Raw genomic sequence first — 24,346 nt, forward strand, 5'->3', positions numbered from 1 at the left:
GTCTCTGTCATTGAAGAAATTGACTAAACTGTATGAGATTTCCAATGGCTTCACTCGAAGGGATTGGTAGGTGTAGGATTTTGAGTTGAGCATCACTTGGAAACTTTTCCTTACTTTTACCTCAACCCCCTTTAACAGTACGGTGTTTCCTATGACTCAAGAAAGATAAAATGAAACTACGAAAACAAAAGTCTTCACGCTTCATGTTCCTCGAATGAATATCATGTCTTCATGGTCACACCAATTTCTTCACTTTCAAAGTCTCCAGAAAGTCTTCAGAAATCCAAAGTCTTCAGTTGAAGACATTCACTTTTAGGGGCCGACTTTCTCTGTAAATATCAAACTCCTCATAGACTTATAGGCCTGTGTACACTCACAAACGCATTAGTCCCTTAACCTATAAGTCTTCAATACACCAAAATCACTAAGGGGCACTAGATGCACTTACAATCTCCCCCTTTTTGGTGATTGATGACAATATAGGCTAAGTTTTCAACGGGGATAAACATATGAAGTGTAAATACTGATAGTGATGAATTTGATTGCAAGGTATAGAAGAACTCCCCCTGAAGATGTGCATAGTGAGGAATTTGCTGTTGAAGAAATGCACATTTGAAGAGTAGAATCATGGAGATCTCTCGCTGTATCTTGTAATTCATACACGCATTTAACATATGATATGAAGAATTTGAAATGCATGATGAAATATGGTGACTGATGTAATTCAGCATGCGTTCATTATCATACATGAGGAAATAGCATGCAGAAGAACATAGCAAAAAGTATCAGACCACCATCAGACTTAAGTTTACAACTCGATCCAATAAATCTTTAGAAGAACGAGAGTTGTAACTTAGCAAAAAAAACGCCCATATAAACAGAACCGCTTGAAGACTAACTCAAATTTCTCCCCCTTTGTCATCGAATGACCAAAAGGAACAAAAAATGAGGACTAACGCCCCTGAAGAATATCATCACTAAGTTGATGGAGGAGTGCCAACATTGTTGGGGTCGGTTGTTGAAGTAGGGCCTGCCGCAGTGTCGTCCAAATCTTCATTTTCATCAGTCTTGCGCGATGAGAATAAGAGCTGGCCACCAAGTGAGGAACTTTAACCTTCTTGAATTTCTTCGAAGGTGGCTGAGACCAGTCAAAGTCCTGCTTGTAGCCCATCTTCTTGAGGTCATCTTCACTGTAGAGATGAGTCAGAACAGCCCATGTGCGATCAAATACTTCATGGAGGTAGTAATGGTTCTTATTCACTGAATTCTGAGTGATGGTCATATTCTGAAGAATTGAACCAAACTGATGCTTGACCCATTTATGGTTGCGATCGACCTTCTGATGAAGACTGAGGAGAAGCTCACGATTAGTCAACACCCTTGGAGCCGTGCCTTGAGGATTTTGCTTTGAAGCATTGGCGGCAGAGTCATGAGTGGCAGAGTCATCATTGGTGGAATAAGATGCAGCTTTGCGGAACTGACCATCCAATGGATGAAAGCCTTCATCGATAATAGCAGTTGCCTTGCCCTTCTCATCAGATGAGGAAACAGGTCATTTGAAGACTTCAATGGGCGACAAGTAACCGAGATGATTCTGAAAGTCAACCTTGTAATTGATTGAAGACCTTGATCTGAGGAATCTCATAATCCAGGGAGCATAAGGCTTCAACTCAAAAGGTGACAGTGCAATGTTTGCCGGAGTCCTCATGAAGAAATCATGGTAGTTGATTGGAACGCCATGAATGATGTTGAATAGCAAATTCTTCATGATGCCAACGACTTCTTCTTCATTAGAGTCATGGCCTTTGATTGGACTCAATGTCTTGGTCAGAATGCGATAGATTGTCCGAGGCACATACAACAATTCCTTCACGAGGAATTTGGTCCTTGGGGCTTGACCAGGCTTCAGAAGTTTCATCAAAACTTGCATGTAATGGTCAGATAGCCCAGGTTCATGGTATATGAGCTGCGCGCCTTCAAGGGGAGGACTGACAGGCAGGGCATGAAGCAATTCAGAGGCTGGTGCTTTGAAGTGAGTGTTATCGGTCATCCAGTCCAACACCCAAGAATTCACATCTTCAGCATTTCCTGTGATGTGCAGCATCGCGTAGAACTGAAGAATTAGTTCTTCATTCTAGTCTACGATGTCGATGCAGAAGTTTAGCAGCCCAGCGTCATGAAGAACACTGAGGACTAGTGTGAAGCAAGGAAGTGATTCCATGTACACATGAGGAATATGCTCATGATCAAATACTTTATCCTTATCGAAAAACAGTGAAGAATAGATGTTTGCTTGGCTTGCGGTCCAGAAACGCTTCCTTCACAGATGAGCAGAGTCATAAGGATTGTAATCTGTGAAGAATACATGCTCATGGAAGAAGTCATCGGCCTTGAATTTTTACTTCTTGGAGAAGGGATTCTTCGGCTTGGGCCGAGGACTATCAGTCAAAGTCATCACAACCTCAGGAATCACATTCTCAGGAACCACAGGCTGAGGAATTTCAGTTTCTGCTTCAGTAGCAGCCCGGATCTTCAATTCTTCATCAACATTAACATCAGCATTAGTGGCTGGAATTTCTTCAGGAATGGAAGGAGTGGAGTGATGATCTTCAGAACCCATTTGAACTTCAGTGTGCACTGGGGACTGAGGAATTTGTTGCAGTGGCGTGAACATGGGAGAGTTGGGGTGTTGACTATTCCAATAATTATCATTCAGCACTGGAGTGGAGCACCCAATGTCCACGTCTTCATCTTCTTCATTCAATTCTTCAATGCCTGCCTCTTCTGCTGTGAACTGAGGCATAGGCAATGAGATGACTGGGGTTGAAGGGATATTATCCGCTTCAATTTCTTCGTCCAACTGCTCTAAAGAAGCAGCATAAGGAACATCTTCATCAGATCCGCTTGAGATCTCATAATCTTCACCAAAGGGAACGAGTTCCTTTGATGGCATACTAGAGACAGGAACAACATCAATAGGATTCTCAAATGAGCTGGTTAATGTCTTCATCTTCTTCGGGGCTGAAGAATCTGATGAAGCAGATGCTTTCATTTTCTTCACTGCTACTTGCTCCACAGCCTTGGTTTTCTTTGCTTTTGATGCAGAAGGAAGAACTGGACTTGGTGTTGGTGCAGGAGGAGCAGAGGAAATTGATTCAGTAACCTCAGGCACAACTGATGCAGTTGCCATGGCATTTTCAGTTTCTTCAGGCACAACAACAGATGCTTCAGCTGGCCTGGCTTGTTCCTCAGGTGCAACACTAGTGGTTGCCCTGGCAATTTCATCAGCGGCTGAAATGGAGTCATCAGCCCTAGTACTAGCAGTTCCATCAGCAACCTGATTTTCATCAGCGGTGCTGGCATGTTCTTCAGTGGGCTGAGTAGATGCTTCACCTTGTGGAGATTCAGCTTTTGAAGTGAATTTCTCAGCCAAGTTCAGAAATCTGACTTTGGCTCCAAGCCAGTCTATGCGGTAGACGTTGAATTCATCACTAAGTCCTTTGATCTCAGTTTGGATAGCCACAAGTTCATCAGCTGTCATGTTGACAACATTTTTCTTCAAAAAACACTCCTTCTTGTACTGCGCTTTCTTCAACTCCCTGGCCTTCTCAAATTTCCACTTTTCTTCACCAATGAAGGCGATCAGCATGTGACTTTGGCCAGGAGTGAGATTGAAGTCAGTCAAAGGTGTGTTAGGATCCTTGTGCCAGAGATCAATATACTCAAGGATCAGCTTGGGATCCAACATCAATGGCACATTTGTGCCTTTGGCTCTAGCGGCCCTCTGTTGTTTGTCTCTGATGATTTCAGTGAGTTTATCATCATCAGCTTCGTCATCAGTGGACGGTACTTGGAAGGCGACCTGCTTCTTGTGAGGACTTGGTCTAGTACCTCGTCCAGCAGTGGCCTTGGTCTTCAGCAAGGTGGGGCCTGTTGAGGATTGCGGCAACGCTGAATAACTTGCTGAGGCTCCTAAGGCTATTGAGATGCCTTTGGTCCTTTGACACGTGGCGAGATGCGCAGGTGCCAAGGACTTTTTCGGAGGAGCTGAGGACTCTGGAACTTGAGGAACTGGGCAGCTTGAGGAATTGGCTCTGAGGGCATTGAAGAGGTGCTTGGCCGTGAGGGCATTGAAGAAGAAGCACTGGGCTTATGTGCGGGATTCTTAGGCATAGCCTTCTTGGGCTTGCTAGCAGAGGCCCCATCAGTGGCAGCAGCAGCAGAGTCTTAATTGAATTTCTTCACCGCCTCTTTTGCCATTTTGGCCAGTTTAGCTTGACGCTTGGCCCATTCATCAGGATAGTCCTCACCGCACTTGAGGCTGGTGGGATCCGCTTCTTGGCCAGGTGCCAATGGAGGTCTTGGGCAAGGAGGGTGAAGAGTGAATTTCTTCATATAATTTGGAGTTACATACTTGTAATCCCTCCGTTCATGTGCCCATCTCCTCTCAATTTTCTGAATGCGCACTTCGTGCTCATTCTTGATTTCCTCAGGGGGTGTGCAGCACCCAACATAGATGTCTTCAGGGATTTCAAATGTAGTGTTGACTTCCAGTCTCTTGCCTCCCTTCTGAGGTTTCTTGCCGTCAACCATTTTCTTCAGCTGGTGAATCTGAACAACAGAGTTCTCTGAAGAGGTATGCAACTTTTCTTCAAGGAACGTTGCAAATGAGTTAAGTTGATGAGAACCTAGTGATTCAGCAGCGGACATGAGTACCTGTGAACAGAGTATAGGTGCAAAGAATTTGGAGAGGTCATATGCGTTCTCAGAAGTTTTTGCAAAAAGAACAAGTTTGAGGAATTTGACCAGATGTGTCTTGAGGAATTTCACTAAGCGTTCTTTGTCTTAGGTTCCAGAGTTGTATAGATTGAAAATCCACACAATTGAGGAATCTTGAATAAAAACATTGCTTAGGGAAACAGATCAAGAACAGATGTTTGTGTGAGGTGTTTAGAGTGTGAAGATTGAAGAATAAACACCTTTTGAAGATTTTGAAGAAATCACTGGAATCAATAAGGGCAGTAAAAGTGAATTTTAATTACCCTTGACGAAGAACATGATGAACTGAGAATATTAGATTTGAAGCTCATCGGTTCAGATATTCCACACCCTAACTTGGCTGAGGAAGACAACTATGGCGGCGGCGGAGTGAAGAAATCCACGCCTGACGCAAGTATGACGGCGTTGAGGTCGAGGCAGCGAAGCTCTTCCTCACCGGTGACGATGGAAGAAGCGGCGGCGCTAGGTTTTGAGAGCTCGAGCGAGGGAGTGAGGTCGAGCGGAGTAAAAACAGACTAAGGAAGGGAAGGGGTATATATATCCACGGTGAAAAACTGCTCACCCCAGGAAAATGGACGAACGTGCCCCTGACCTTTCTCATCCTTGTGACATGTGTCACCCACGTACAGAGAGGTGGAGATCGTGGGTGAATAGATAAGTATTATCGAGGGATGTGGAACAGTTTAGGCGGCAACAACCGAAAATTTAGAATTTTTTAATGTTTCGTTCGCAAATTCTTCAGCTGACAAGGACACAGTGAAGATTTTGAACGAGTTTCAAATAGAACGCACATGAAGAATTTGTGAACAGACTGGGTTGAGTATAGCATAGAGGGGGAAGGGTCTGATCACATTCACTTAGCAGAAAAAACAACTTGAAGAAATAGCAATAAGTGAATGCTGTAGAGGACATAAACTCATATATAATATATAGTCAATGAAGAAAAACGATGGAGAGAGTGAAGAGATTGCAGAGTTGAAGAAATCGAACAACTGAGGAAATTCAATATGAAGAACTACTCAAAATGAAGATTTTCAACTTTTGTTGGTGGCTTAACCCACCGTATAAGAATGATGATTTCAGACGCCGCGTACAATTGTCTTAGGGCTCTGAGAATCAACTTCTTCATTGATTTCTTCACACTTAGAGGGTTACTCTTCATTGATTGGAGAAAAACGTTACTTTGTGTGTTGTACATCTAAGTCATCAATTGTGCATAAGTGTTAGGATGTGTGTCCTTTTCAAAGGACATTCGAAGATTCTAAGATATTTAGCTGCAACTTGCTAAATCTCTTCTCATCCAAGGGCTTTGTGAAGATATCGGCTAGCTGTTCTTCAGTCTTCACATGCTCGATAGAGATATCGCCCTTCAACACATGATCACGAAGAAAATGATGACCAATCTGAATGTGCTTTCGGTGCAAATTTAGAATCTGAATGTGCTTTCGGTGCAAATTTAGAATCTGAATGTGCTTTCGGTGCAAATTTAGAATCTGAATGTGCTTTCGGTGCAAATTTAGAATTGTGATGAGGATCTCTAATCCAACATTTAGCACCAAAGACTTTGAAATAACTCACATTGGGTTTCTTGTCAGTGAGGAGTTCGTATGAGGTCTTTCTGAAGAATTTGTGAAGATATACCCTGTTGATGATGTGGCACGTAGTATCAATTGCCTCAGGCCAGAAGCGAGGACGCGTCTTGTACTCATCAAGCATAGTGCGAGCCATCTCAACAAGAGTCTTGTTCTTGCGCTCCATGAAACCATTCTGCTGAGGAGTATAAGGAGCAGATAACTCATGAGTAATACCAAGTTCATCAAGGTAGTCATCAAGACTAGTGTTCTTGAACTCAGTTCCATTGTCACTTCTGATGTGCTTGATCTTCACACCAAAGATGGTTGAAGCCCTCGAGGAAAATCGTTTGAAGACTTCCTGCACTTCAGTTTTGTAAGTGATGATATGCACCCATGTATAACAAGAATAGTCATCAACAATGACAAAGCCATATAGAGATGCAATATTGGTAAATGTGGCATAATGAGTAGGGCTAAAGAGATCCATGTGAAGCAATTCAAATGGACGAGTGGTAGTCATGATGGTCTTTGAGGAATGCTTGGACTTGGTCATCTTTCCATCTTCACAAGCTCCACACAAATTGTCCTTGAGGAATTTGACACCCTCGATGCCGATGACATGCTTCTTCTTCGCGAGCGTGTGCAAGTTCCTCATGCCAGCATGACCAAGTCATCGATGCCATAGCCAGCCTTCTAAAGTTTTTGCAAGTAGACATGTAGCAGGTTGAGGTCCTGTAGAGAAATCAACAATATACAAATATCCTCTCCTAAAGCCTTCGAAGACTTTGTAATTGTCAGCTTCCATGATCACAACACAACGATACTTGCCAAAGACAACAACCATATCAAGATCACAAAGCATTAAGACAGACATGAGGTTCAACCCTAAGGACTCAACAAGCATGAATTTGTCCATGTGTCGATCCTTTGAGATTGCAACCTTACCTAGACCCAATACCTTGCTTTTGCCTTTGTCAGTGTAGGTGATATGCTTCAGATGTGATGGAGATAAAGCAGTGTCCATTAATAAGCTCCTATCACCAGTCATGTGATTTGTACATCCACAGTCAAGGACCCACTCAGTGGCTTTGGGTTGATCATCCTGTAGATGAATTAGTGCATCTTACGATCTCATATACTTCATCAGTGAAGAATATGACATTAAATTCATCAGATCAATTTCATCAAGGGATAGAACAGGTAAAACGGTATGAGGACGTGATAAATGAAAGTTCATTTCTTCATGATTAGCTTGCGTCCTTTCAAGCATATTCAGGTCTCCAGCAAATTCTTCAGATGTTTAAGTTCGTCTGGAGACCTGACCCTGCATAAGAGATTAGTTCTTTTTCTTCACCACCCACATCTGAAGGGGTGGCAAAGAGTTCATCATTCTGCGAGCTCCATAAGAGAAAGGTGGCATAGATGCCAATCCACTTCATTTCACATAAGAGGGTTTAGGATAAGCATATGAATAAGCAGATAAATTCTTCGAGGATTTATGAACATAATGATTTGAAGAATAATACACATATCCATAACCCTTAGTCTTTCCCCGCGAAACAGAAGTGTTAGCACGATGATGTTCATATGAGGACTTGGATCCATATGAAGACTTTGGTCCATATGAAGAATTTGATTTGGGGTTCCTATTCTTCACAGGTGGTGTAATGATGACATTCACCTGAAGACTTTCAAGGCACCTTTTGGGAACCCAGATTTTCTTCATAGGAGGACCGTTCCTATAGTTAGTGCCAACATATCTAGCAAATACTTCACCATTCTGATTTTTGAACAACTTATAGTTGGAGTCAAATGACTCATCAGAAGAATATGAAGATTCACATGTAAAGCCAGATAAAGTAGATGGATCCACTGAAGGTCCCTTTGCAGCAACCCATGAGGTTTTGGGATACTGCTCAGGTTTCCAGTTGTTCCATCAGCATTGAGTTTCCTCTCAAAGGCAATACCCTCTTTCCTAGGGTTCCTGTTGAGAATCTGCTTTTTAAGCACATCACAAAGTGTCTGATGCCCTTTGAGGCTTTTGTACATTCCTGTCACATACAATTCCTTCAGCCCTGCATGGTCAGTGATACTAGCAACATCCTCAAATGAGGAATTAGTGATAGCAGAGACAGTTGAAGATTCGCAGTAATAGAAGCATTTGAACTTTCAGGTGAAGAATTAGCAGATTCATGTTCAATGCATTTCAAACATGGAGTAATAAATTCTTCCTGAGCAGCGCTGATTTGTTGAGCAAGTAATGAATCACACTCCTTGTGAAGATCTTGATAACTGACCCTTAGCTTCTCAAGATCTTGCTTTCTTTGAAGGAATTCATAAGAAAGCCTCTCATGATTAGATAAGAGAGTGTTATGATGGCTCTAAATATTATCAAACTTAGTCTGAAGTCTCTGAAGACTTTTAGCCAAAGCTTTCGAACGATCCATTTCTTCACCCAACATATCATCGCTCTCATCTAGCATGTTTTGAACCTTTTCCAAAGCTCTTTGTTGTTTAGTGGCAAGGGAAGCAAGTTTGGTATAGTTGAGTCCAAATTCATCACCAAATTCATCATCACTGGACTCAGATAGGTAGCATTCAGTTACCTTGGCACCTTTTGCCATAAGGCATAGTGAAGAGGATGATGATTCTGAATTGAAGGTCATAGCCTTGCGCAATTCCATGAAATCCCCTAACCAGGGATCATGATGAGTTCGATGACCTTCATAGACCTCAGATAGTCGGTCCCAGATGAGCTTCACATGGCTGAGATGCATAATGTTCCTGAACTGATTTTGAGACAAGCCGGAGCAGATGATGTCCTTCACCGTGAGGTTAAGTAGAGTGTACTTGCGAATATCATCAACCTCCACCATCTTGCTGAGATCGGTGAGACCAATCTCAGTGATGGTCCACAGTTCGCTGTTCATCGCCATGAGGCGCTTCTTCATCATGGCCTTCCACTCGGGATAATCATGGCCGTCAAAGATGGGGCATGTCACTGTCTTCATTCCTCCGGTCAACATAACTAAAACTCCAGGTGGTTAAACCAAAATCACGCAGAACAAGGGAGTACCTTGCTTTGATACCAATTGAAAGTGCGTTAACTCGACTAGAGGGGGGGTGAATAGGCGATTTTTATGAAATCTTCACTCCGAAATTTCAGGGTGAGGAAATTCCTAAGCGAAGAAGTACTTGCAGCGGAATAAGTACTTAGATGCAAACATAACAGAATAAAAACACAATCATCATGATGGTATGAAATAAAGCACAGAGTACCGAAAGCGTAAACACAGGATAAGCAGGCTAAAGACAAACTGACTGAAGAAATTGAACCGAGGAAATTGAGAAAATCTTCAGTCAAAGTCTTCAAACATTAACGATCAGGTACACAACATAGTAATGAGTAAATGAAGGGGTTGAGGAAATAGAACCAGTTAGCTCGATGAAGACAATGATTTGGTAGACTAGTTCCAACTGCTGTGACAGTTGTACGTCTGGTTGGAGCGGCTAGGTATTTAAACCTGAGGACACACAGTCCTCACCATATTCTCCTTGAGCTAAGGTCACACAGACCTCGCCCAATCACTCATGGTAAGTCTTTAGGTGACTTCCAAACCTTCACAAACTCGGTCACCCGACGATCCACAATTTCCTCTTGGATGCTCTAGACCATGACGCCTAACCGTCTGGAGGATGCACAATCCTCAATGGTAACAAGCGTCGGTTCCACACAGGAACAATCTCTTCAGTGATGCTCAATCACTTTGGGTTTGTAGGTGTTTGGTTTGGGGTTTTGGGTTTTTCCTCACTTGATGATTTTCGCTCAAAGTCCTCGGAGGATGGGATGCTCTCAATGACAAGTGTCAGTTTCTCGCGGAGTAGCCAACCAGCTAGTGGTTGTAGGGGACGACTATTTATAGCCTAGGGAGCAGCCCGACATGATAAGACATAAATGCACTTCAATGATATGACCATTAGGTGGGTAGATATTTTAGGAAAGCTGGCATATAGCACATCAACGGTCGGAAATTTGAGGTTCAAATTCCTCAGGGCTATCATGTTTCTCACTTGTAGGCAATCCGCACCGGCGAACTCCTAACTCCTCAGTTAGGACAAATTCCTCAGAGATCAGAAGAACTTCGTCTCTGTCACTGAAGAAATTGACTGAACTGTATGAGATTTCCAATGGCTTCAGTCGAAGTTATTGGTAGGTGTAGGATTTTGAGTTGAGCATCACTTGGAAACTTTTCCTTAGTTTTACCTCGACCCCTTTAACAATACGGTGTTTCCTATGACTCAAGAAAGAGAAAATGAAACTACGAAAACAAAAGTCTTCACGCTTCATGTTCCTCGCATGAATATCAAGTCTTCATGGTCACACCAATTTCTTCACTTTCAAAGTCTTCAGAAAGTCTTCAGAAATCCAAAGTCTTCAGTTGAAGACATTCATTTTTAGGGGTCGACTTTCTCTGTAAATATCAAACTCCTCATAGAGTTATAGAACCGTGTACACTCACAAATGCATTTGTCCCTTAACCTATAATTCTTCAATACACCAAAATCACTAAGGGGCACTAGATGCACTTACAGTGTTAAAACCGGCAGATCTCGGGTAGGGGGTCCCGAACTATGCGTCTAAGGATCGAAGGTAACATGAGACAAGGGACACGATGTTTACCCAGGTTTGGGCCCTCTTGATGGACGTAATACCCTATGTCCTTCTTGATTGACTTTGATGAATATAGGGGTTACAAGAGTTGATCTACCACGATATCATAATGGCTAAACCCTAGATGTCTAGCCTGTATGATTATGATTGTCTCTACGGACTAAACCCTCCGGTTCATATAGACACCGGAGGGGGTTGTACAGAGTCAGTTTTACAGAGAAAGGAATATTCATATCTGCATGCTAAGCTTGACTTCCACGCCAAGGAGAGTCCCATCCGGACACGAGGGAAGGCCTTCTATCTTGTATCTTCACGGCCCATCTGTCCGGCCCATGTCACGTAGCCCGGACACTCGAGGACCCCATAATCTAGGACTCCCTCAGTAGCCCCTGAACTAGTCTTCAATGACGATGTGTATGCAACTTCCGCATCGAAGACTTGATCTTCGATATCGTCCCCTTCCGCAGTGGCTACCATGCACTGTTCGGACGAACCGCGTTCGCTCGCTTCAACGCAGTCCCGCACTATGCCTATCTCAAACTCAAGATGCCCGGACCACGTGGAATCATAACAGTGAATGGAAACATGGAACGCTCCCTCCGCACTGAGGGGCACACCGCGGCCCTGGCAGCGGAAGTACAGGGTGGCCTCATCAAGCCAACTGTTGCGTCGGCGGCAAAGTCCTCGGACACTGTCAAACGAGTCCGAACTAGGGCTTCGGCGTCATTGTTGTTCTGACGCTGATGTTTGTTGCGGTGGGGCCTTCCGTTGCCGTTTCGGGCTTCGAAAGTGCCAGGGTCGCTGGTACTGTTACCGCTACGGTCTAGCCAGCTATCCTAGCCCGTGCAGAAGCGGGTCATTAGTGCTATAAGGGCTGCCATGGACTTCGGCTTTTCTTGGCCGAGGTGTCGGGCGAGCCATTCATTGCGGATGCTACATTTGAAAGCCGCTAGGGCTTCGGCGTCCGGACAGTCGACAATCTGGTTCTTTTTAATTAGGAACCTGGTCCAGAATTTCCTGGCTGACTCTCTGGGCTATTGGACTATATGACTGAGGTCATCGGCCGGACATAAGTGCCTTGGAAGTTGTCTCTAAAGGCATCTTCCAAGTAATCCTAGCTTCCAATAGAGTTTTCTGGGAGGCTGTTTAACCAGTGCCTAGCTGACCCCCTAAGTTTTAGGGGAAGGTATTTGATGGCGTGTAGATCATCACAATGAGCCATGTGAATGTGGAGAAGAAAATCTTCAATCCACACCGCGGGATCTGTTGTGTCGTCGTATGATTTGATATTCACGGGTTTAAACCCTTCAGGGAACACGTGCTCCATTACCTCATAGGTGAAGCATAGGGGGTGTGCGGTGCCTCTGTATCGGGCCATGTGACGACACAGTTCGGATGGAGTCCGTATACGGTTTTCAGCCCGGGGTTGATTGTGTTTATCGCACCAGGCTTGATAGCCCGCCTCTCGCGCCGGAGCACGCCCCCGCGATCCATAGATTGACCTGGTCTGACCTGCTCTATTTTCCAGGTCCTATCGTAGGTCGTATGTGTATCCCCAAGCTATTGTTTCTCTACTTTTACGGCGAGGTGGTGCGGGCTGGTGTTCGGCTTGAGTTGCCGCTCTGTCCCGGCCATGTGGTGGTCTATCAGGTCCGCCATCCGCATTACGCACGGGTGGTATGGGCTCCAATGCCTCATCGTCGAATTGGGGTAGCAGCTTGCGCTTTGGGTAACTCTTTTTTGGTCGCTCGAGGCCGTATTCTTCGACTGCTAGGACATTAGTCCATCTGTCGTTGAGCAGGTCTTGGTCAGCTTGAAGCTTCTGTTGTTTCTTTTTAGGCTTCTAGCCGTGGCTATTAGTCGGCGCTTGAAGCGCTCTTGTTTGAGGGGTTCCTCTGGCACGATAAAATCTTTGTCCCCGAGGCTTACGTCGTCTTCGGAGAGTGGCAGATAGTTGCTGTCCTCCGAGTCGTTGTTCCCTGTTTGTTCGTCAGGGTCAACTTGCCCGTCCTCCCAATCATCTTGTTCGGATGTTGGTTCGATGGGGTCTTCTTGGTCTTCAACGTTCTCTGGAGTATCATGGTATTCGGTGCCGGTATTGTTGTTTTTGCCGTGACGCGATTTAGAGCGGTGGTGCTGACGTCGATGTTTCGGCGGTATCTCAGGAGGTTCGTCCTCGACTGGGGTTTTCCCATCATCGCCGTCGCTGTTTTTAGGTGTATCCACCATGTATATGTCATACTAGGAGGTGGCCGTCCAACATCCGGTGACCGGTGAGTTTTGGGCCTGCTCCTCTCCGGCATCGTCGTCCATACCGTCGATGTCTTTGGAGGCGTAATCAAGCATGTCGGTTAGGTCCTCGACAGTGGCTATGAAGTGGGTGGTGGGTGGGAAGTAAAATTCCCTATTTCCAGCCCCTAGTCCGGGCTGGGCGTGATTCAGAAGTGGTTCCTCTGTGATGACGAGCCTCATTTAAGAGCGGGGTTTGGACAGGGTCGGAAGTTTCTGAACAGAGCTCGCATGACGCAGGCCTCCAGGGTTTGTAAGTAGTATCCGGAGAAGAGTCCGGCCTTGCAATGATTGCCGGAGACGCGATTCTCTCAGTGTTGAGCTCTAAGGCTGCAGAGAGTCCGGCGGGCTCTAGAGTCCCGTCTTCGGACCTGACGACGTGCTCCGGATCTAAGGACGGAGCGGTGGTTGAGGCCACGAACCCTTGGAAGATCAAGTATCCTCGGATATCAGCGACATAGTTCAGATTTCCAAAACTGATCTGGTGACCAGGGGTGCAGCTGTCGATCTGCTCCAGATGGCCAACCGAGTTAGCCCACAGTGCGAAGCCGCCGAATACAAAGATCTGGCCGGGGAGGAAAATCTCCTCCGTGGCAGCGTTGTTGTAGATGATTGATGGAGCCATCGAGCCTTTAGACGACGGAACAGTGGAACTCTCAATGAAAGCACCAATGTCGGTGTCAAAACCGGCAGATCTTGGGTAGGGGGTCCCGAACTGTGCGTCTAAGGATGAAGGTAACAGGAGAAAAGGGACACGATGTTTACCCAGGTTCTGCTTGATTGGCTTTGATGAATATAGGGGTTACAAGAGTTGATCTACCACGAGATTGTAATGGCTAAACCCTAGATGTCTAGCCTGTATGATTATGATTGTCTTTACGGACTAAACCGTCTGGTTTATATAGACACCAGAGGGGGTTGTACAAAGTCGGTTTACAGAGAAAGGAATATTCATATCCACATGCTAAGCTTGCCTTCCACGCCAAGGAGAGTCCCATCCAGACACGAGGGAGGGCCTTCTATCTTGTATCTTCACGACCCATCTGTCCAGCCCACGTCACGTAGCCCGGACACCAGAGGACCCCATAATCTAGGACTCCCTCACCAGGTAAGAAAACCCCTTTGAGCATTCCGATACAATCCCACTCTCTCGCTCTTGCTCTCTTTTACCGCATTAGGACAACAACAATTCAGCCGTTACATGTTGTGGTAGTTGAACCCATTCCTCTGCATGACTTGTCTTTGCCACAATAATTTGTAAAATCTCACTAGTATGAGTAGGATTTGTTTGAGCCATGATGTGCCTACTCATTCATGCTTGCTTGTTATGCCTGCTATGCTTAGAGTTGTGTCGGGCCTCATTCATCTGGGATGGATTGGGATGGTGGTGAACATGTCCTACTATTGAGAGCTAAGTGTGTGAACACGCTTTGGTAAAGGTAGCACTAAGAGGCCATGTAGGAGTACATGGTGGGTTGTCTCATTGAAATCGTCCTCAAGAACTGAGTTCTGTGTTTGTGATCGAAGAACAACTACTACCATACATTGGGCCCGAAACACCTGGACCCTCTTAACTTATTAATCGCCTTGATCTCTGTCCAGGAAGTGCAACTAGTTTCTGGTGTTTGTAGGATATGTGTTGGAGGCCGTGCGTAGCGCTGACCCTAGGGGTGGGTGATATGTCTCTGTCGTATCCATAATTTTTGATTGTTTCAAGCCAATATTATACAACTTTCACATATTTTTGGCAACATTTTATATGATTTATTGGAATAACCTATTGATCTAGTGCCCAGTGCCAGTTCCTATTTTTTGCATGCTTTTTGTGTCGTAGAAAATCCATATCAAACCAATTCCAAACACGACATAATTTACGGAGAATTATTTTGGAAATATGTGATTTTTGGGACTTGGAATCAACACAAACAGTGGCCCACATCACCCACAAGACACTATGGTGCACCCTGGTGGGTTGTGCCCTCCTCAGATGTTGGTTGGGTCTCTAGTTCGGGAGAAAGGAAGCGTATATCCGGAAATAAATCGTGTTAAAATTTCACCGCAATCAGAGTTACGGATCTCCCGGAATATAAGAAACGGTTTTTGTCCAGATCTGGGGAACGCGAAACAAAAGAGAACTAAAAGGGAGATCCAATCTCAGAGGGGCTCCCGCCCCTCCACCACCATGGAGGCCACGGACCATAGGGGGAACTCTCCTCCCATCTAGGGGGAGGCCAAGGAATAAGAAGGAGGGGGGCTCTCTCCCCCTCTCTCCCGGTGGTGCCAGAACGCCACTGGGGCAAGGATCATGACGGCGACCTACATCAACAAACTTTCTACCGTCAACACCAACTTTCTCCCCCTCTATGCAGCATGTAACACCTCTCCCCCTACTGTAATATCTACTTAAACATGGTGCTCAACTCCATATATTATTTCCCAATGATATTTGGCTATCCTATAATGTTTAAGTAGATCCGTTTTGTCCTATGGGTTAATCGTGATCTTGGTTGGTATGAGTGTATATTTTATTTATGGTGTGTCCTATGCTGCCCTCCTTGTCGCGCAAATGGAGGGATCCCCGCTGTAGGGTGTTGCAATATGTTCATGATTCGCTTATGGTGGGTGGCGTGAGTGACAGAAGCGCATACCCGATTAAGTGGGTTGTTGCATATGGGAGTAAAGAGGACTTGATACTTCATGCTATGGTTGGGTTTCATGACCTTAATGATCTTTAGTAGTTGCAGATACTTGCTAGAGGTCCAGTTTATTCTCGCAAACTACTCATCGTTTTATTCTTGCAAAATAGTTTCATACTTGTTTTAGGTAAAGCAAATGGTAAGTGTGCATAGAGTTGTATTAGTGGTTGATAGAACTTGAGGGAATATTTGTTATACCTTTAGCTCCTCGTTGGGTTTGACACTCTTATTTATCGAAGAAGGCTACAAACGATCCCCCATACTTGTGGGTCATCAAGACCTTTTTCTGACGCCGTTGCCGGGGAGCAATAGCGTGGGGTGAATATTCTCGTGTGTGCTTGTGTGCTTTATCACTAATTAGATTTTATTTCCTGTTCTAAGTTGTTCTCTATCTTTAGTTATGGATATGGAACACGAAACACCAAAAAAAATAGTTGTACTTGCTACTCATGGAGATGGGGAACCTCATAAAACCCTCGATGCTTGTTATGTGAAAAATATTAATCAATACTTTGATAATTCGGAGAAAACCCCATTCAACATGATAATGGGAGACACGTTGGATCAACGTGAATACTTTAGGGATTATCGCTTGACACAAAAAAGGAAACTGTTATGGGATCAAATTGATATGTTGCATTGGTATGCTTGGAATTTATGTCAGAGAGATATGATTTTACTTGTTGCTCTAGGATGAATGCTCCAAACCTTCCCTTTTCATGAAAATTTAATGATTGTGAAACCTTAGCTTCTTATGCTAATGGTAGAGATGATTACTATGATGTGGAACGAATAGAAGAATTTGTTGCTTTTAAGGGTGCTTATGAAACTGAATCTTTGTTTGAAAAGTATGAAGCTTTTGCTGATGATGTTTATAGACCCGTAAATTTTTCTATACTTAAATATTGCTATGAGAATTATAAATACAATTCCGACATTGATGCGTTTGTTGAGAAAGTCTCCGCTGTCCAAGAAGAGACTAATATTTTGCAGGAGTCTATGGAAGAAGGAATTGATGAAACTGTGAGCTCATTGGATGAAAAGGATGATGAGGAGAGCGAAGAACAAAAGGAGGAAGAGCGGATTGATCACCTGCGCCCACCTTCTAATGAGATTAACTCTTCCACTCATACATTGTTTAATTTTCCTTCATGCTTGCCGAAGGATGAATGCTACGATAATTGCTATGATCCCATTGATTCATTTGAAATATCCCTTTTGATGAACTTGATGCTTGCTATGCTTGTGGCAAAGATGCCAATATGAATTATGCTTATGGAGATGAACTTTCTATAATTCCTTATGTTAAGAATGAAATTTTTTCTATTGCACCCACACATGATAGTCCTATTATCCTTTTGAATTCTCCCAACTACACTATATCGGAGAAGTTTGCACTTATTCAGGATTATGTTGATTGGTTGCCTTTTACCATTACACATGATGATTTTGATGAATATAATATTCATGTGCTTGCTGCTCCTACTTGCAATTATTATGAGAGAGGAACTATATCTCCACATCTCTATGTTTCCAACACGATAAAATTGCAAGAAACTGCTTATGCTATGTATTGGCCTTTACTAGATGTGCATGAATTGTTCTTGTATGACATGCCAATACATAGGAAGAGAGTTAGACTTAGTCATTGCATGATATATGTTTCTTTGTGCTCACTACTAAATGCTACATCATTGCTAATTAAAATTGGCTTTGATATACCTTGGGATCCGGGTGGATCAATTACTTGAGCACTTTATGCCTAGCTTAATGGCTTTAAAGAAAGGGCTGCCAGGGAGACAACCCAAAAGTTTTAGAGAGTAATTTATTTATGTTGAGTGCTTTTATAAATTTTAAAAACAAAAAAAAAGAGGGGAACCTAAAAACTTTTTCAAAAGAGAAGCGATTGAAAGGTGATGCATTGGAGAAGTGAGGGTCAGCCTTGAACACTTGTGTTCATGCTCATGCAAACAATGTAGAGTTTTTCATGAAGATTACCACAAAAATAATTATCCCCTTGTACAAATCCATTGTATTATAAAAATAATGTGCCAAGATTTTCCTTTAGGATTATTAGATTGCTTGTTGGTAAGTGTGGTGTAAAAACAAAAACTTTGGCTGTAGTGCGTGTATTTAAATTTTTTACTAGAACATCAAAAGTTTTTGGATTGTTTACACATTATTGCTATGCAAATTTTTTATTGTTTCCTAATTTTTCAGAATTTTTGGATTTACATAAGTATGGTAGATGTTCAGATTGGTACAAACTGTCCTGTTTAAGACATATTCTATTTTTGATGCATTGTTTTGCTTGTTTTGATGAAACTATCGGTTCTATCAGTGGTATGAGCCATGGAAAAGTTATAATAAAGTAGATACAATGCAAAAAAATATGAATGGGTTTTCAATAGTACTTAAAGTAGTGATTTGCTTTATTATACTAACGAATCCCACGAGGTTTCTGTTGAGTTTTGTGTGGATGAAGTGATCAAAGATCGAGGAGGTATCAATATGAGGAGAAGGAGGAGAGTCAAGAGCTCAATCTTGGGGATGACCAAGGTACCCCAAGTAAATATCCAAGGATACCCAAGTGTCTAAGCTTGGGGATTACCCAGAAGGCATCCCATCTTTCTTCAACAAGTATCGGTATGTTTTCATTTTTTGTCTCGTTCATGTGATATGTGCAAATCCTGGAGCGTCTTTTGTGTTTAGTTTTCATTTTTATTTATCCACCATGATGGTATGAGATAGTCCATGGTTGATTTATAGAATTCTCATTGCACTTAACTTATATATTTTGAGTATGGCTTTATAGAATGCTTCATGGGCTTCACTTATATCATTTGATGTTTGGATTGCCTATTTCTCTTCACATAGAAAACCGTTATTTGTAGAGTGCTCCTTTTCTTCACTTATACTTATTAGAGCATGATCTTTTGTAGAAAGAATTAAACTCTCGTGCATCACTTATATCTATTTATAGAGTCAATAGGAATTGGTCATTTGCATGGTTAGTGATAAAATCCTACATAAAACTTGTGGATCATTGAATATGATATGTTTGATTCCTTGCTGTAGTTTTGCGATATAGAGATGGAATATGTGGGAGGTACTAGTAAACGGTTGTGGTTAGGAAGAATATTGGTGTTAAGGTTTGTGATTCCCGAAGCATGCACGTATAGTCTCTCGTTATGCTATGAACTTGGAGCATGATTTATTACTGATTGTCTTCCTTATGAGTGGCGGTCGGGGACGAGCGATGGTCTTTTCCTACCAATCTATCCCCATAGGGGTATGTGTAGTAGTACTTTGCTTCGAGGGCTAATAAACTTTTGCAATAAGTATATGAGTTCTTTATGACTAATGTGAGTCCATGGATTATACGCACTCTTACCTTTCCGCAATTTGCTAGCCTCTACGGTACCGTGCATTGCCCTTTCTCACCACGAGATGTGGTGCAAACTTCGCAGGTGCATCCAAACCCCATGATATGATACACTCTATAACACATAAGCCTTATTATATCTTCCTCAAAACAGCCACCATACCTACCTATTACGGCCCTTCCATAGCCATTCTGAGATATATTGCCATGCAACTTCCACCGCTTCTGTTTTGATGACTTGAGCATTCATTGTCATATTGCTTTGCATGATTGTAAGATAGCTAGCATGATATTTCCATGGCTTGTCCTTTTTTCATATCATTGTTATGCTAGATCATTGCACATCCTGGTACACTACCAGGGGCATTAATATAGAGTCATATGTTGTCATAGGTATCGAGTTGTAATTTTTATTTCTTTTGAGTTATTAGTAAATAGAAGTGTGATAATCATCATTATTAATTTTTAGAGCATTTTCCCAGTGAGGAAAGGATGATGGAGACTATGATTCCCCCACAAGTCGGGATGAGACTCCAGACAATGAGAGAAAAAAGAGAAAAATAAAAAAAAAGAAGAAAGAAAAAATAAAAAAAAGAAAAAAAGAGAAAAAAAGAGAGAAGGGGAATTGTTACTATCCTTTACCACACTTGTGCTTCAAAGTAGCACCATGTTTTTCATATAGAGAGTCTCCTATTTAGTCACTTTCATATACTAGTGGGAATTTTCCATTATAGAACTTGGCTTGTACATACCGATGACGGGCTTCCTCAAATGCCCGAGGTCTTCATGAGCAATCAAGTTGGATGCACACCCATTTAGTTTTCATATTGAGCTATCATACACTTATAGCTCTCAGTGCATCCGTTGCATTGCAATCCCTACTCCTCACATTGATATCAATTGATGGGCATCTCCATAGCTTGTTGGTTAGCCGCGTTGATGTGAGACTTTATTAATTTTTGTCTTCTCTATATTTACCGCTATCATCATACTCTATTCCACCCATAGTGCTATATCCATGGCTTGCGCTCATGTATTGCCTGAGGGTTGAAAAAGCTGAAGCGCGTTAAAAAGTATGAACCAATTGCTCAACTTGTCATCGGGGTTATGCATGATAGATACTTTGTGTTAAGAAGATAGAGCATGACAAGACTATATGATTTCGTAGGGATAGCTTTCTTTAGCGTTGATATTTTTAAGACACGATTGTTTGTTGGGATGCTTGAGTATTGATGTCTTTATGTCAAATTATAGACTATTGGTTTGAATCACTCATGTCTTAACATTCATGCCATGATTAGATATATGATCAAGATTATGCTAGGTATAGCATTTCACATCAAAAATTATCTTTTTTATCATTTACCTACCCGAGGACGAGCACGAATTAAGCTTGGGGATGCTGATACGTCTTTATCGTATCTATAATTTTTGATTTTTTCATGCCAATATCACATATTTTTGGCAACATTTTATATGATTTATTGGACTAACCTATTGATTCAGTGCATAGTGCGAGTTCCTGTTTTTTTGCATGTTTTTTGTTTCGCAGAAAATCCATATCAAACGAAGTCCAAACGCAATAAAAATTAACGGAGAATTATTTTGGAATATATGTGTAGTAGTACTTTGCTTCAAGGGATAATAAAATTTTGTAATAAGTATATGAGTTCTTTATGACTAATGTGAGTCCATGGATTATACGCACTCTTACCTTTCCGCAATTTGCTAGCCTCTACGTTACCGCGCATTGCCCTTTCTCACCTTGAGATGTGGTGCAAACTTCGCAGGTGCATCCAAACCCCGTGATATGATACGCTCTATCACACATAAGCCTTATTATATCTTCCTCAAAACAGCCACCATACCTACCTATTAGGGCCCTTCCATAGCCATTCTGAGATATATTGCGATGCAACTTCCACCGCTTCCATTTGATGACTTGAGCATTCATTGTCATATTGCTTTGCATGATTGTAAGATAGCTAGCATGATATTTCCATGGCTTGTCCTATTTTCATATCATTGTTATGCTAGATCATTGCACATCCTGGTACACTACCAGGGGCATTAATATAGAGTCATATTTTGTCATAGGTATTGAGTTGTAATTTTTATTTCTTTTGAGTTATTAGTAAATAGAAGTGTGATAATCATCATTATTAATTTTTATAGCATTTCCCCAGTGAGGAAAGGATGATGGAGACTATGATTCCCCCACAAGTCGGGATGAGACTCCAGACAATGAGAGAAAAAAAGAGAAAAAAAAGAAGAAAGAAAAAAGAAAAAAAAGAAAAAAAAAGAAAAAAAACAAAGAGAGAAGGGGAATTTTTACTATCCTTTACCACACTTGTGCTTCAAAGTAGCACCATGTTTTTCATATAGAGAGTCTCCTATTTAGTCACTTTCATATACTAGTGTGAATTTTCCATTATAGAACTTGGCTTATACATACCAATGACGGGCTTCCTCAAATACCCGAGGTCATCATGAGCAATCAAGTTGGATGCACACCCATTTAGTTTTCATATTGAGCTATCATACACTTATAGCTCTCAGTGCATCCGTTGCATTGCAATCCTTACTCCTCATGTTGATATCAATTGATGGGTATCTCCATAGCTCGTTGGTTAGCCGCGTCGATGTGAGACTTTCTTAATTTTTGTCTTCTCTATATTTACCGCTATCATCATACTCTATTCCACCCGTAGTGCTATATCCATGGCTCGTGCTCATGTATTGCGTGAGGGTTGAAAAAGCTGAAGCATGTTAAAAAGTATGAACCAATTGCTCGACTTGTCATCGGGGTTGTGCATAATAGATACTTTGTGTTAAGAAGATAGAGCATGACAAGACTATATGATTTTGTAGGGATAGCTTTCTTTAGCGTTGATATTTGGAAGACACGATTGTTTGTTGGGATGCTTGAGTATTGATTTCTTTATGTCAAATTATAGACTATTGGTTTGAATCACTCATGTCTTAACATTCATGCCACGATTAGATATATGATCAAGATTATGCTAGGTAGCATTCCACATCAAAAAATATCTTTTTTTATCATTTACCTACCCGAGGACGAGCATGAATTAAGCTTGGGGATGCTGATACGTCTCTGTCGTATCTATAATTTTTGATTGTTTCATGCCAATAATACATATTTTTGGCAACATTTTATATGATTTATTGGACTAACCTATTGATTCATTGCCTAGTGCGAGTTCCTGTTTTTTGCATGTTTTTTGTTTCGCAGAAAATCCATATCAAAGGAAGTCCAAACGTGATAAAAATTAACGGAGAATTACTTTGGAATATATGTGTAGTAGTACTTTACTTCGAGGGCTAATAAATTTTTGCAATAAGTATATGAGTTCTTTATGACTAATGTGAGTCCATGGATTATACGCACTCTTACCTTTCCGCAATTTGCTTGCCTCTACGTTACCGCGCGTTGCCCTTTCTCACCTCGAGATGTGGTGCAAACTTCGCAGGTGCATCCAAACCCTGTGATATGATACACTCTATCACACATAAGCCTTATTATATATTCCTCAAAACATCCATCATACCTACCTATTATGGCCCTTCCATAGCCATTCCGAGATATATTGCCATACAACTTCCACCGCTTCCGTTTCGATGACTTGAGCATTCATTGTCATATTGCTTTGCATGATTGTAAGATAGCTAGCATGATATTTCCATGGCTTATCATTTTTTCATATTATTTTTATGCTAGATCATTGCACATCCAGGTACACTACGAGGGGCATTCATATAGAGTCATATTTTGTCATAGGTATTGAGTTGTAATTTTTATTTCTTTTGAGTTATTAGTAAATAGAAGTGTAGTAATCATCATTATTCATTTTTAGAGCATTGCCCTAGTGAGGAAAGGATGATGGAGACTATGATTCCCCCACAAGTCGGGATGAGACTCCGGACAATGAGAGAAAAAAAGAGAAAAATAAAAAAAATAAAAAAAGAAGAAAGAAAAAAGAAAAAAAGAAAAAAAAGAGAAAAAAATAAACAAAGAGAGAAGGTGAATTGCTACTATCCTTTAACACACTTGTGCTTCAATGTAGGACCATGTTTTTCATATAGAGAGTCTCCTATTTAGTCACTTTCATATACTAGTGGGAATTTTCCATTATAGAACTTGGCTTGTATATTCCGATGACGGGCTTCCTCAAATGCCCGAGGTCTTCATGAGCAAGCAAGTTGGATGCACACCCATTTAGTTTTTCATATTGAGCTTTCATACACTTATAGCTCTCAGTGCATCCGTTGCATGACAATCCCTACTCCTCATGTTGATATCAATTGATGGGCATCTCCATAGCTCGTTGGTTAGCTGCGTTGATGTGATACTTTCTTAATATTTTGTCTTCTCTATATTTACCCCTATCATCATACTCTATTCCACCCATAGTGCTATATCCATGGCTTGCGCTCATGTATTGCCTGAGGGTTGAAAAAGCTGAAGCGCGTTAAAAAGTATGAACCAATTGCTCGACTTGTCATCGGGGTTGTGCATGATAAATACTTTGTGTTAAGAAGATAGATCATGACAAGACTATATGATTTTGCAGGGATAACTTTCTTTAGCATTGATATTTTGAAAGACACGATTGTTTGTTGGGATGCCTGAGTATTGATGTCTTTATGTCAAATTATAGACTATTGGTTTGAATCACTTATGTTTTAATATTCATGCCATGATTAGATATAAGATCAAGATTATGCTAGGTAGCATTCCACATCAAAAATTATCTTTTTATCATTTTCCTACTCGACGATGAGCATGAATTAAGCTTGGGGATGCTGATACGTCTCTGTCGTATCTATAATTTTTGATTGTTTCATGCCAATATTGTACAACTTTCACATATTTTTGGCAACATTTCATATGATTTATTGGACTAACCTATTGATTCAGTGCCTAGTGCCA

Source organism: Triticum urartu, chromosome 4 (assembly GCF_003073215.2).
Source record: "Triticum urartu cultivar G1812 chromosome 4, Tu2.1, whole genome shotgun sequence".
In the NCBI taxonomy this organism is placed as follows: domain Eukaryota; kingdom Viridiplantae; phylum Streptophyta; class Magnoliopsida; order Poales; family Poaceae; genus Triticum; species Triticum urartu.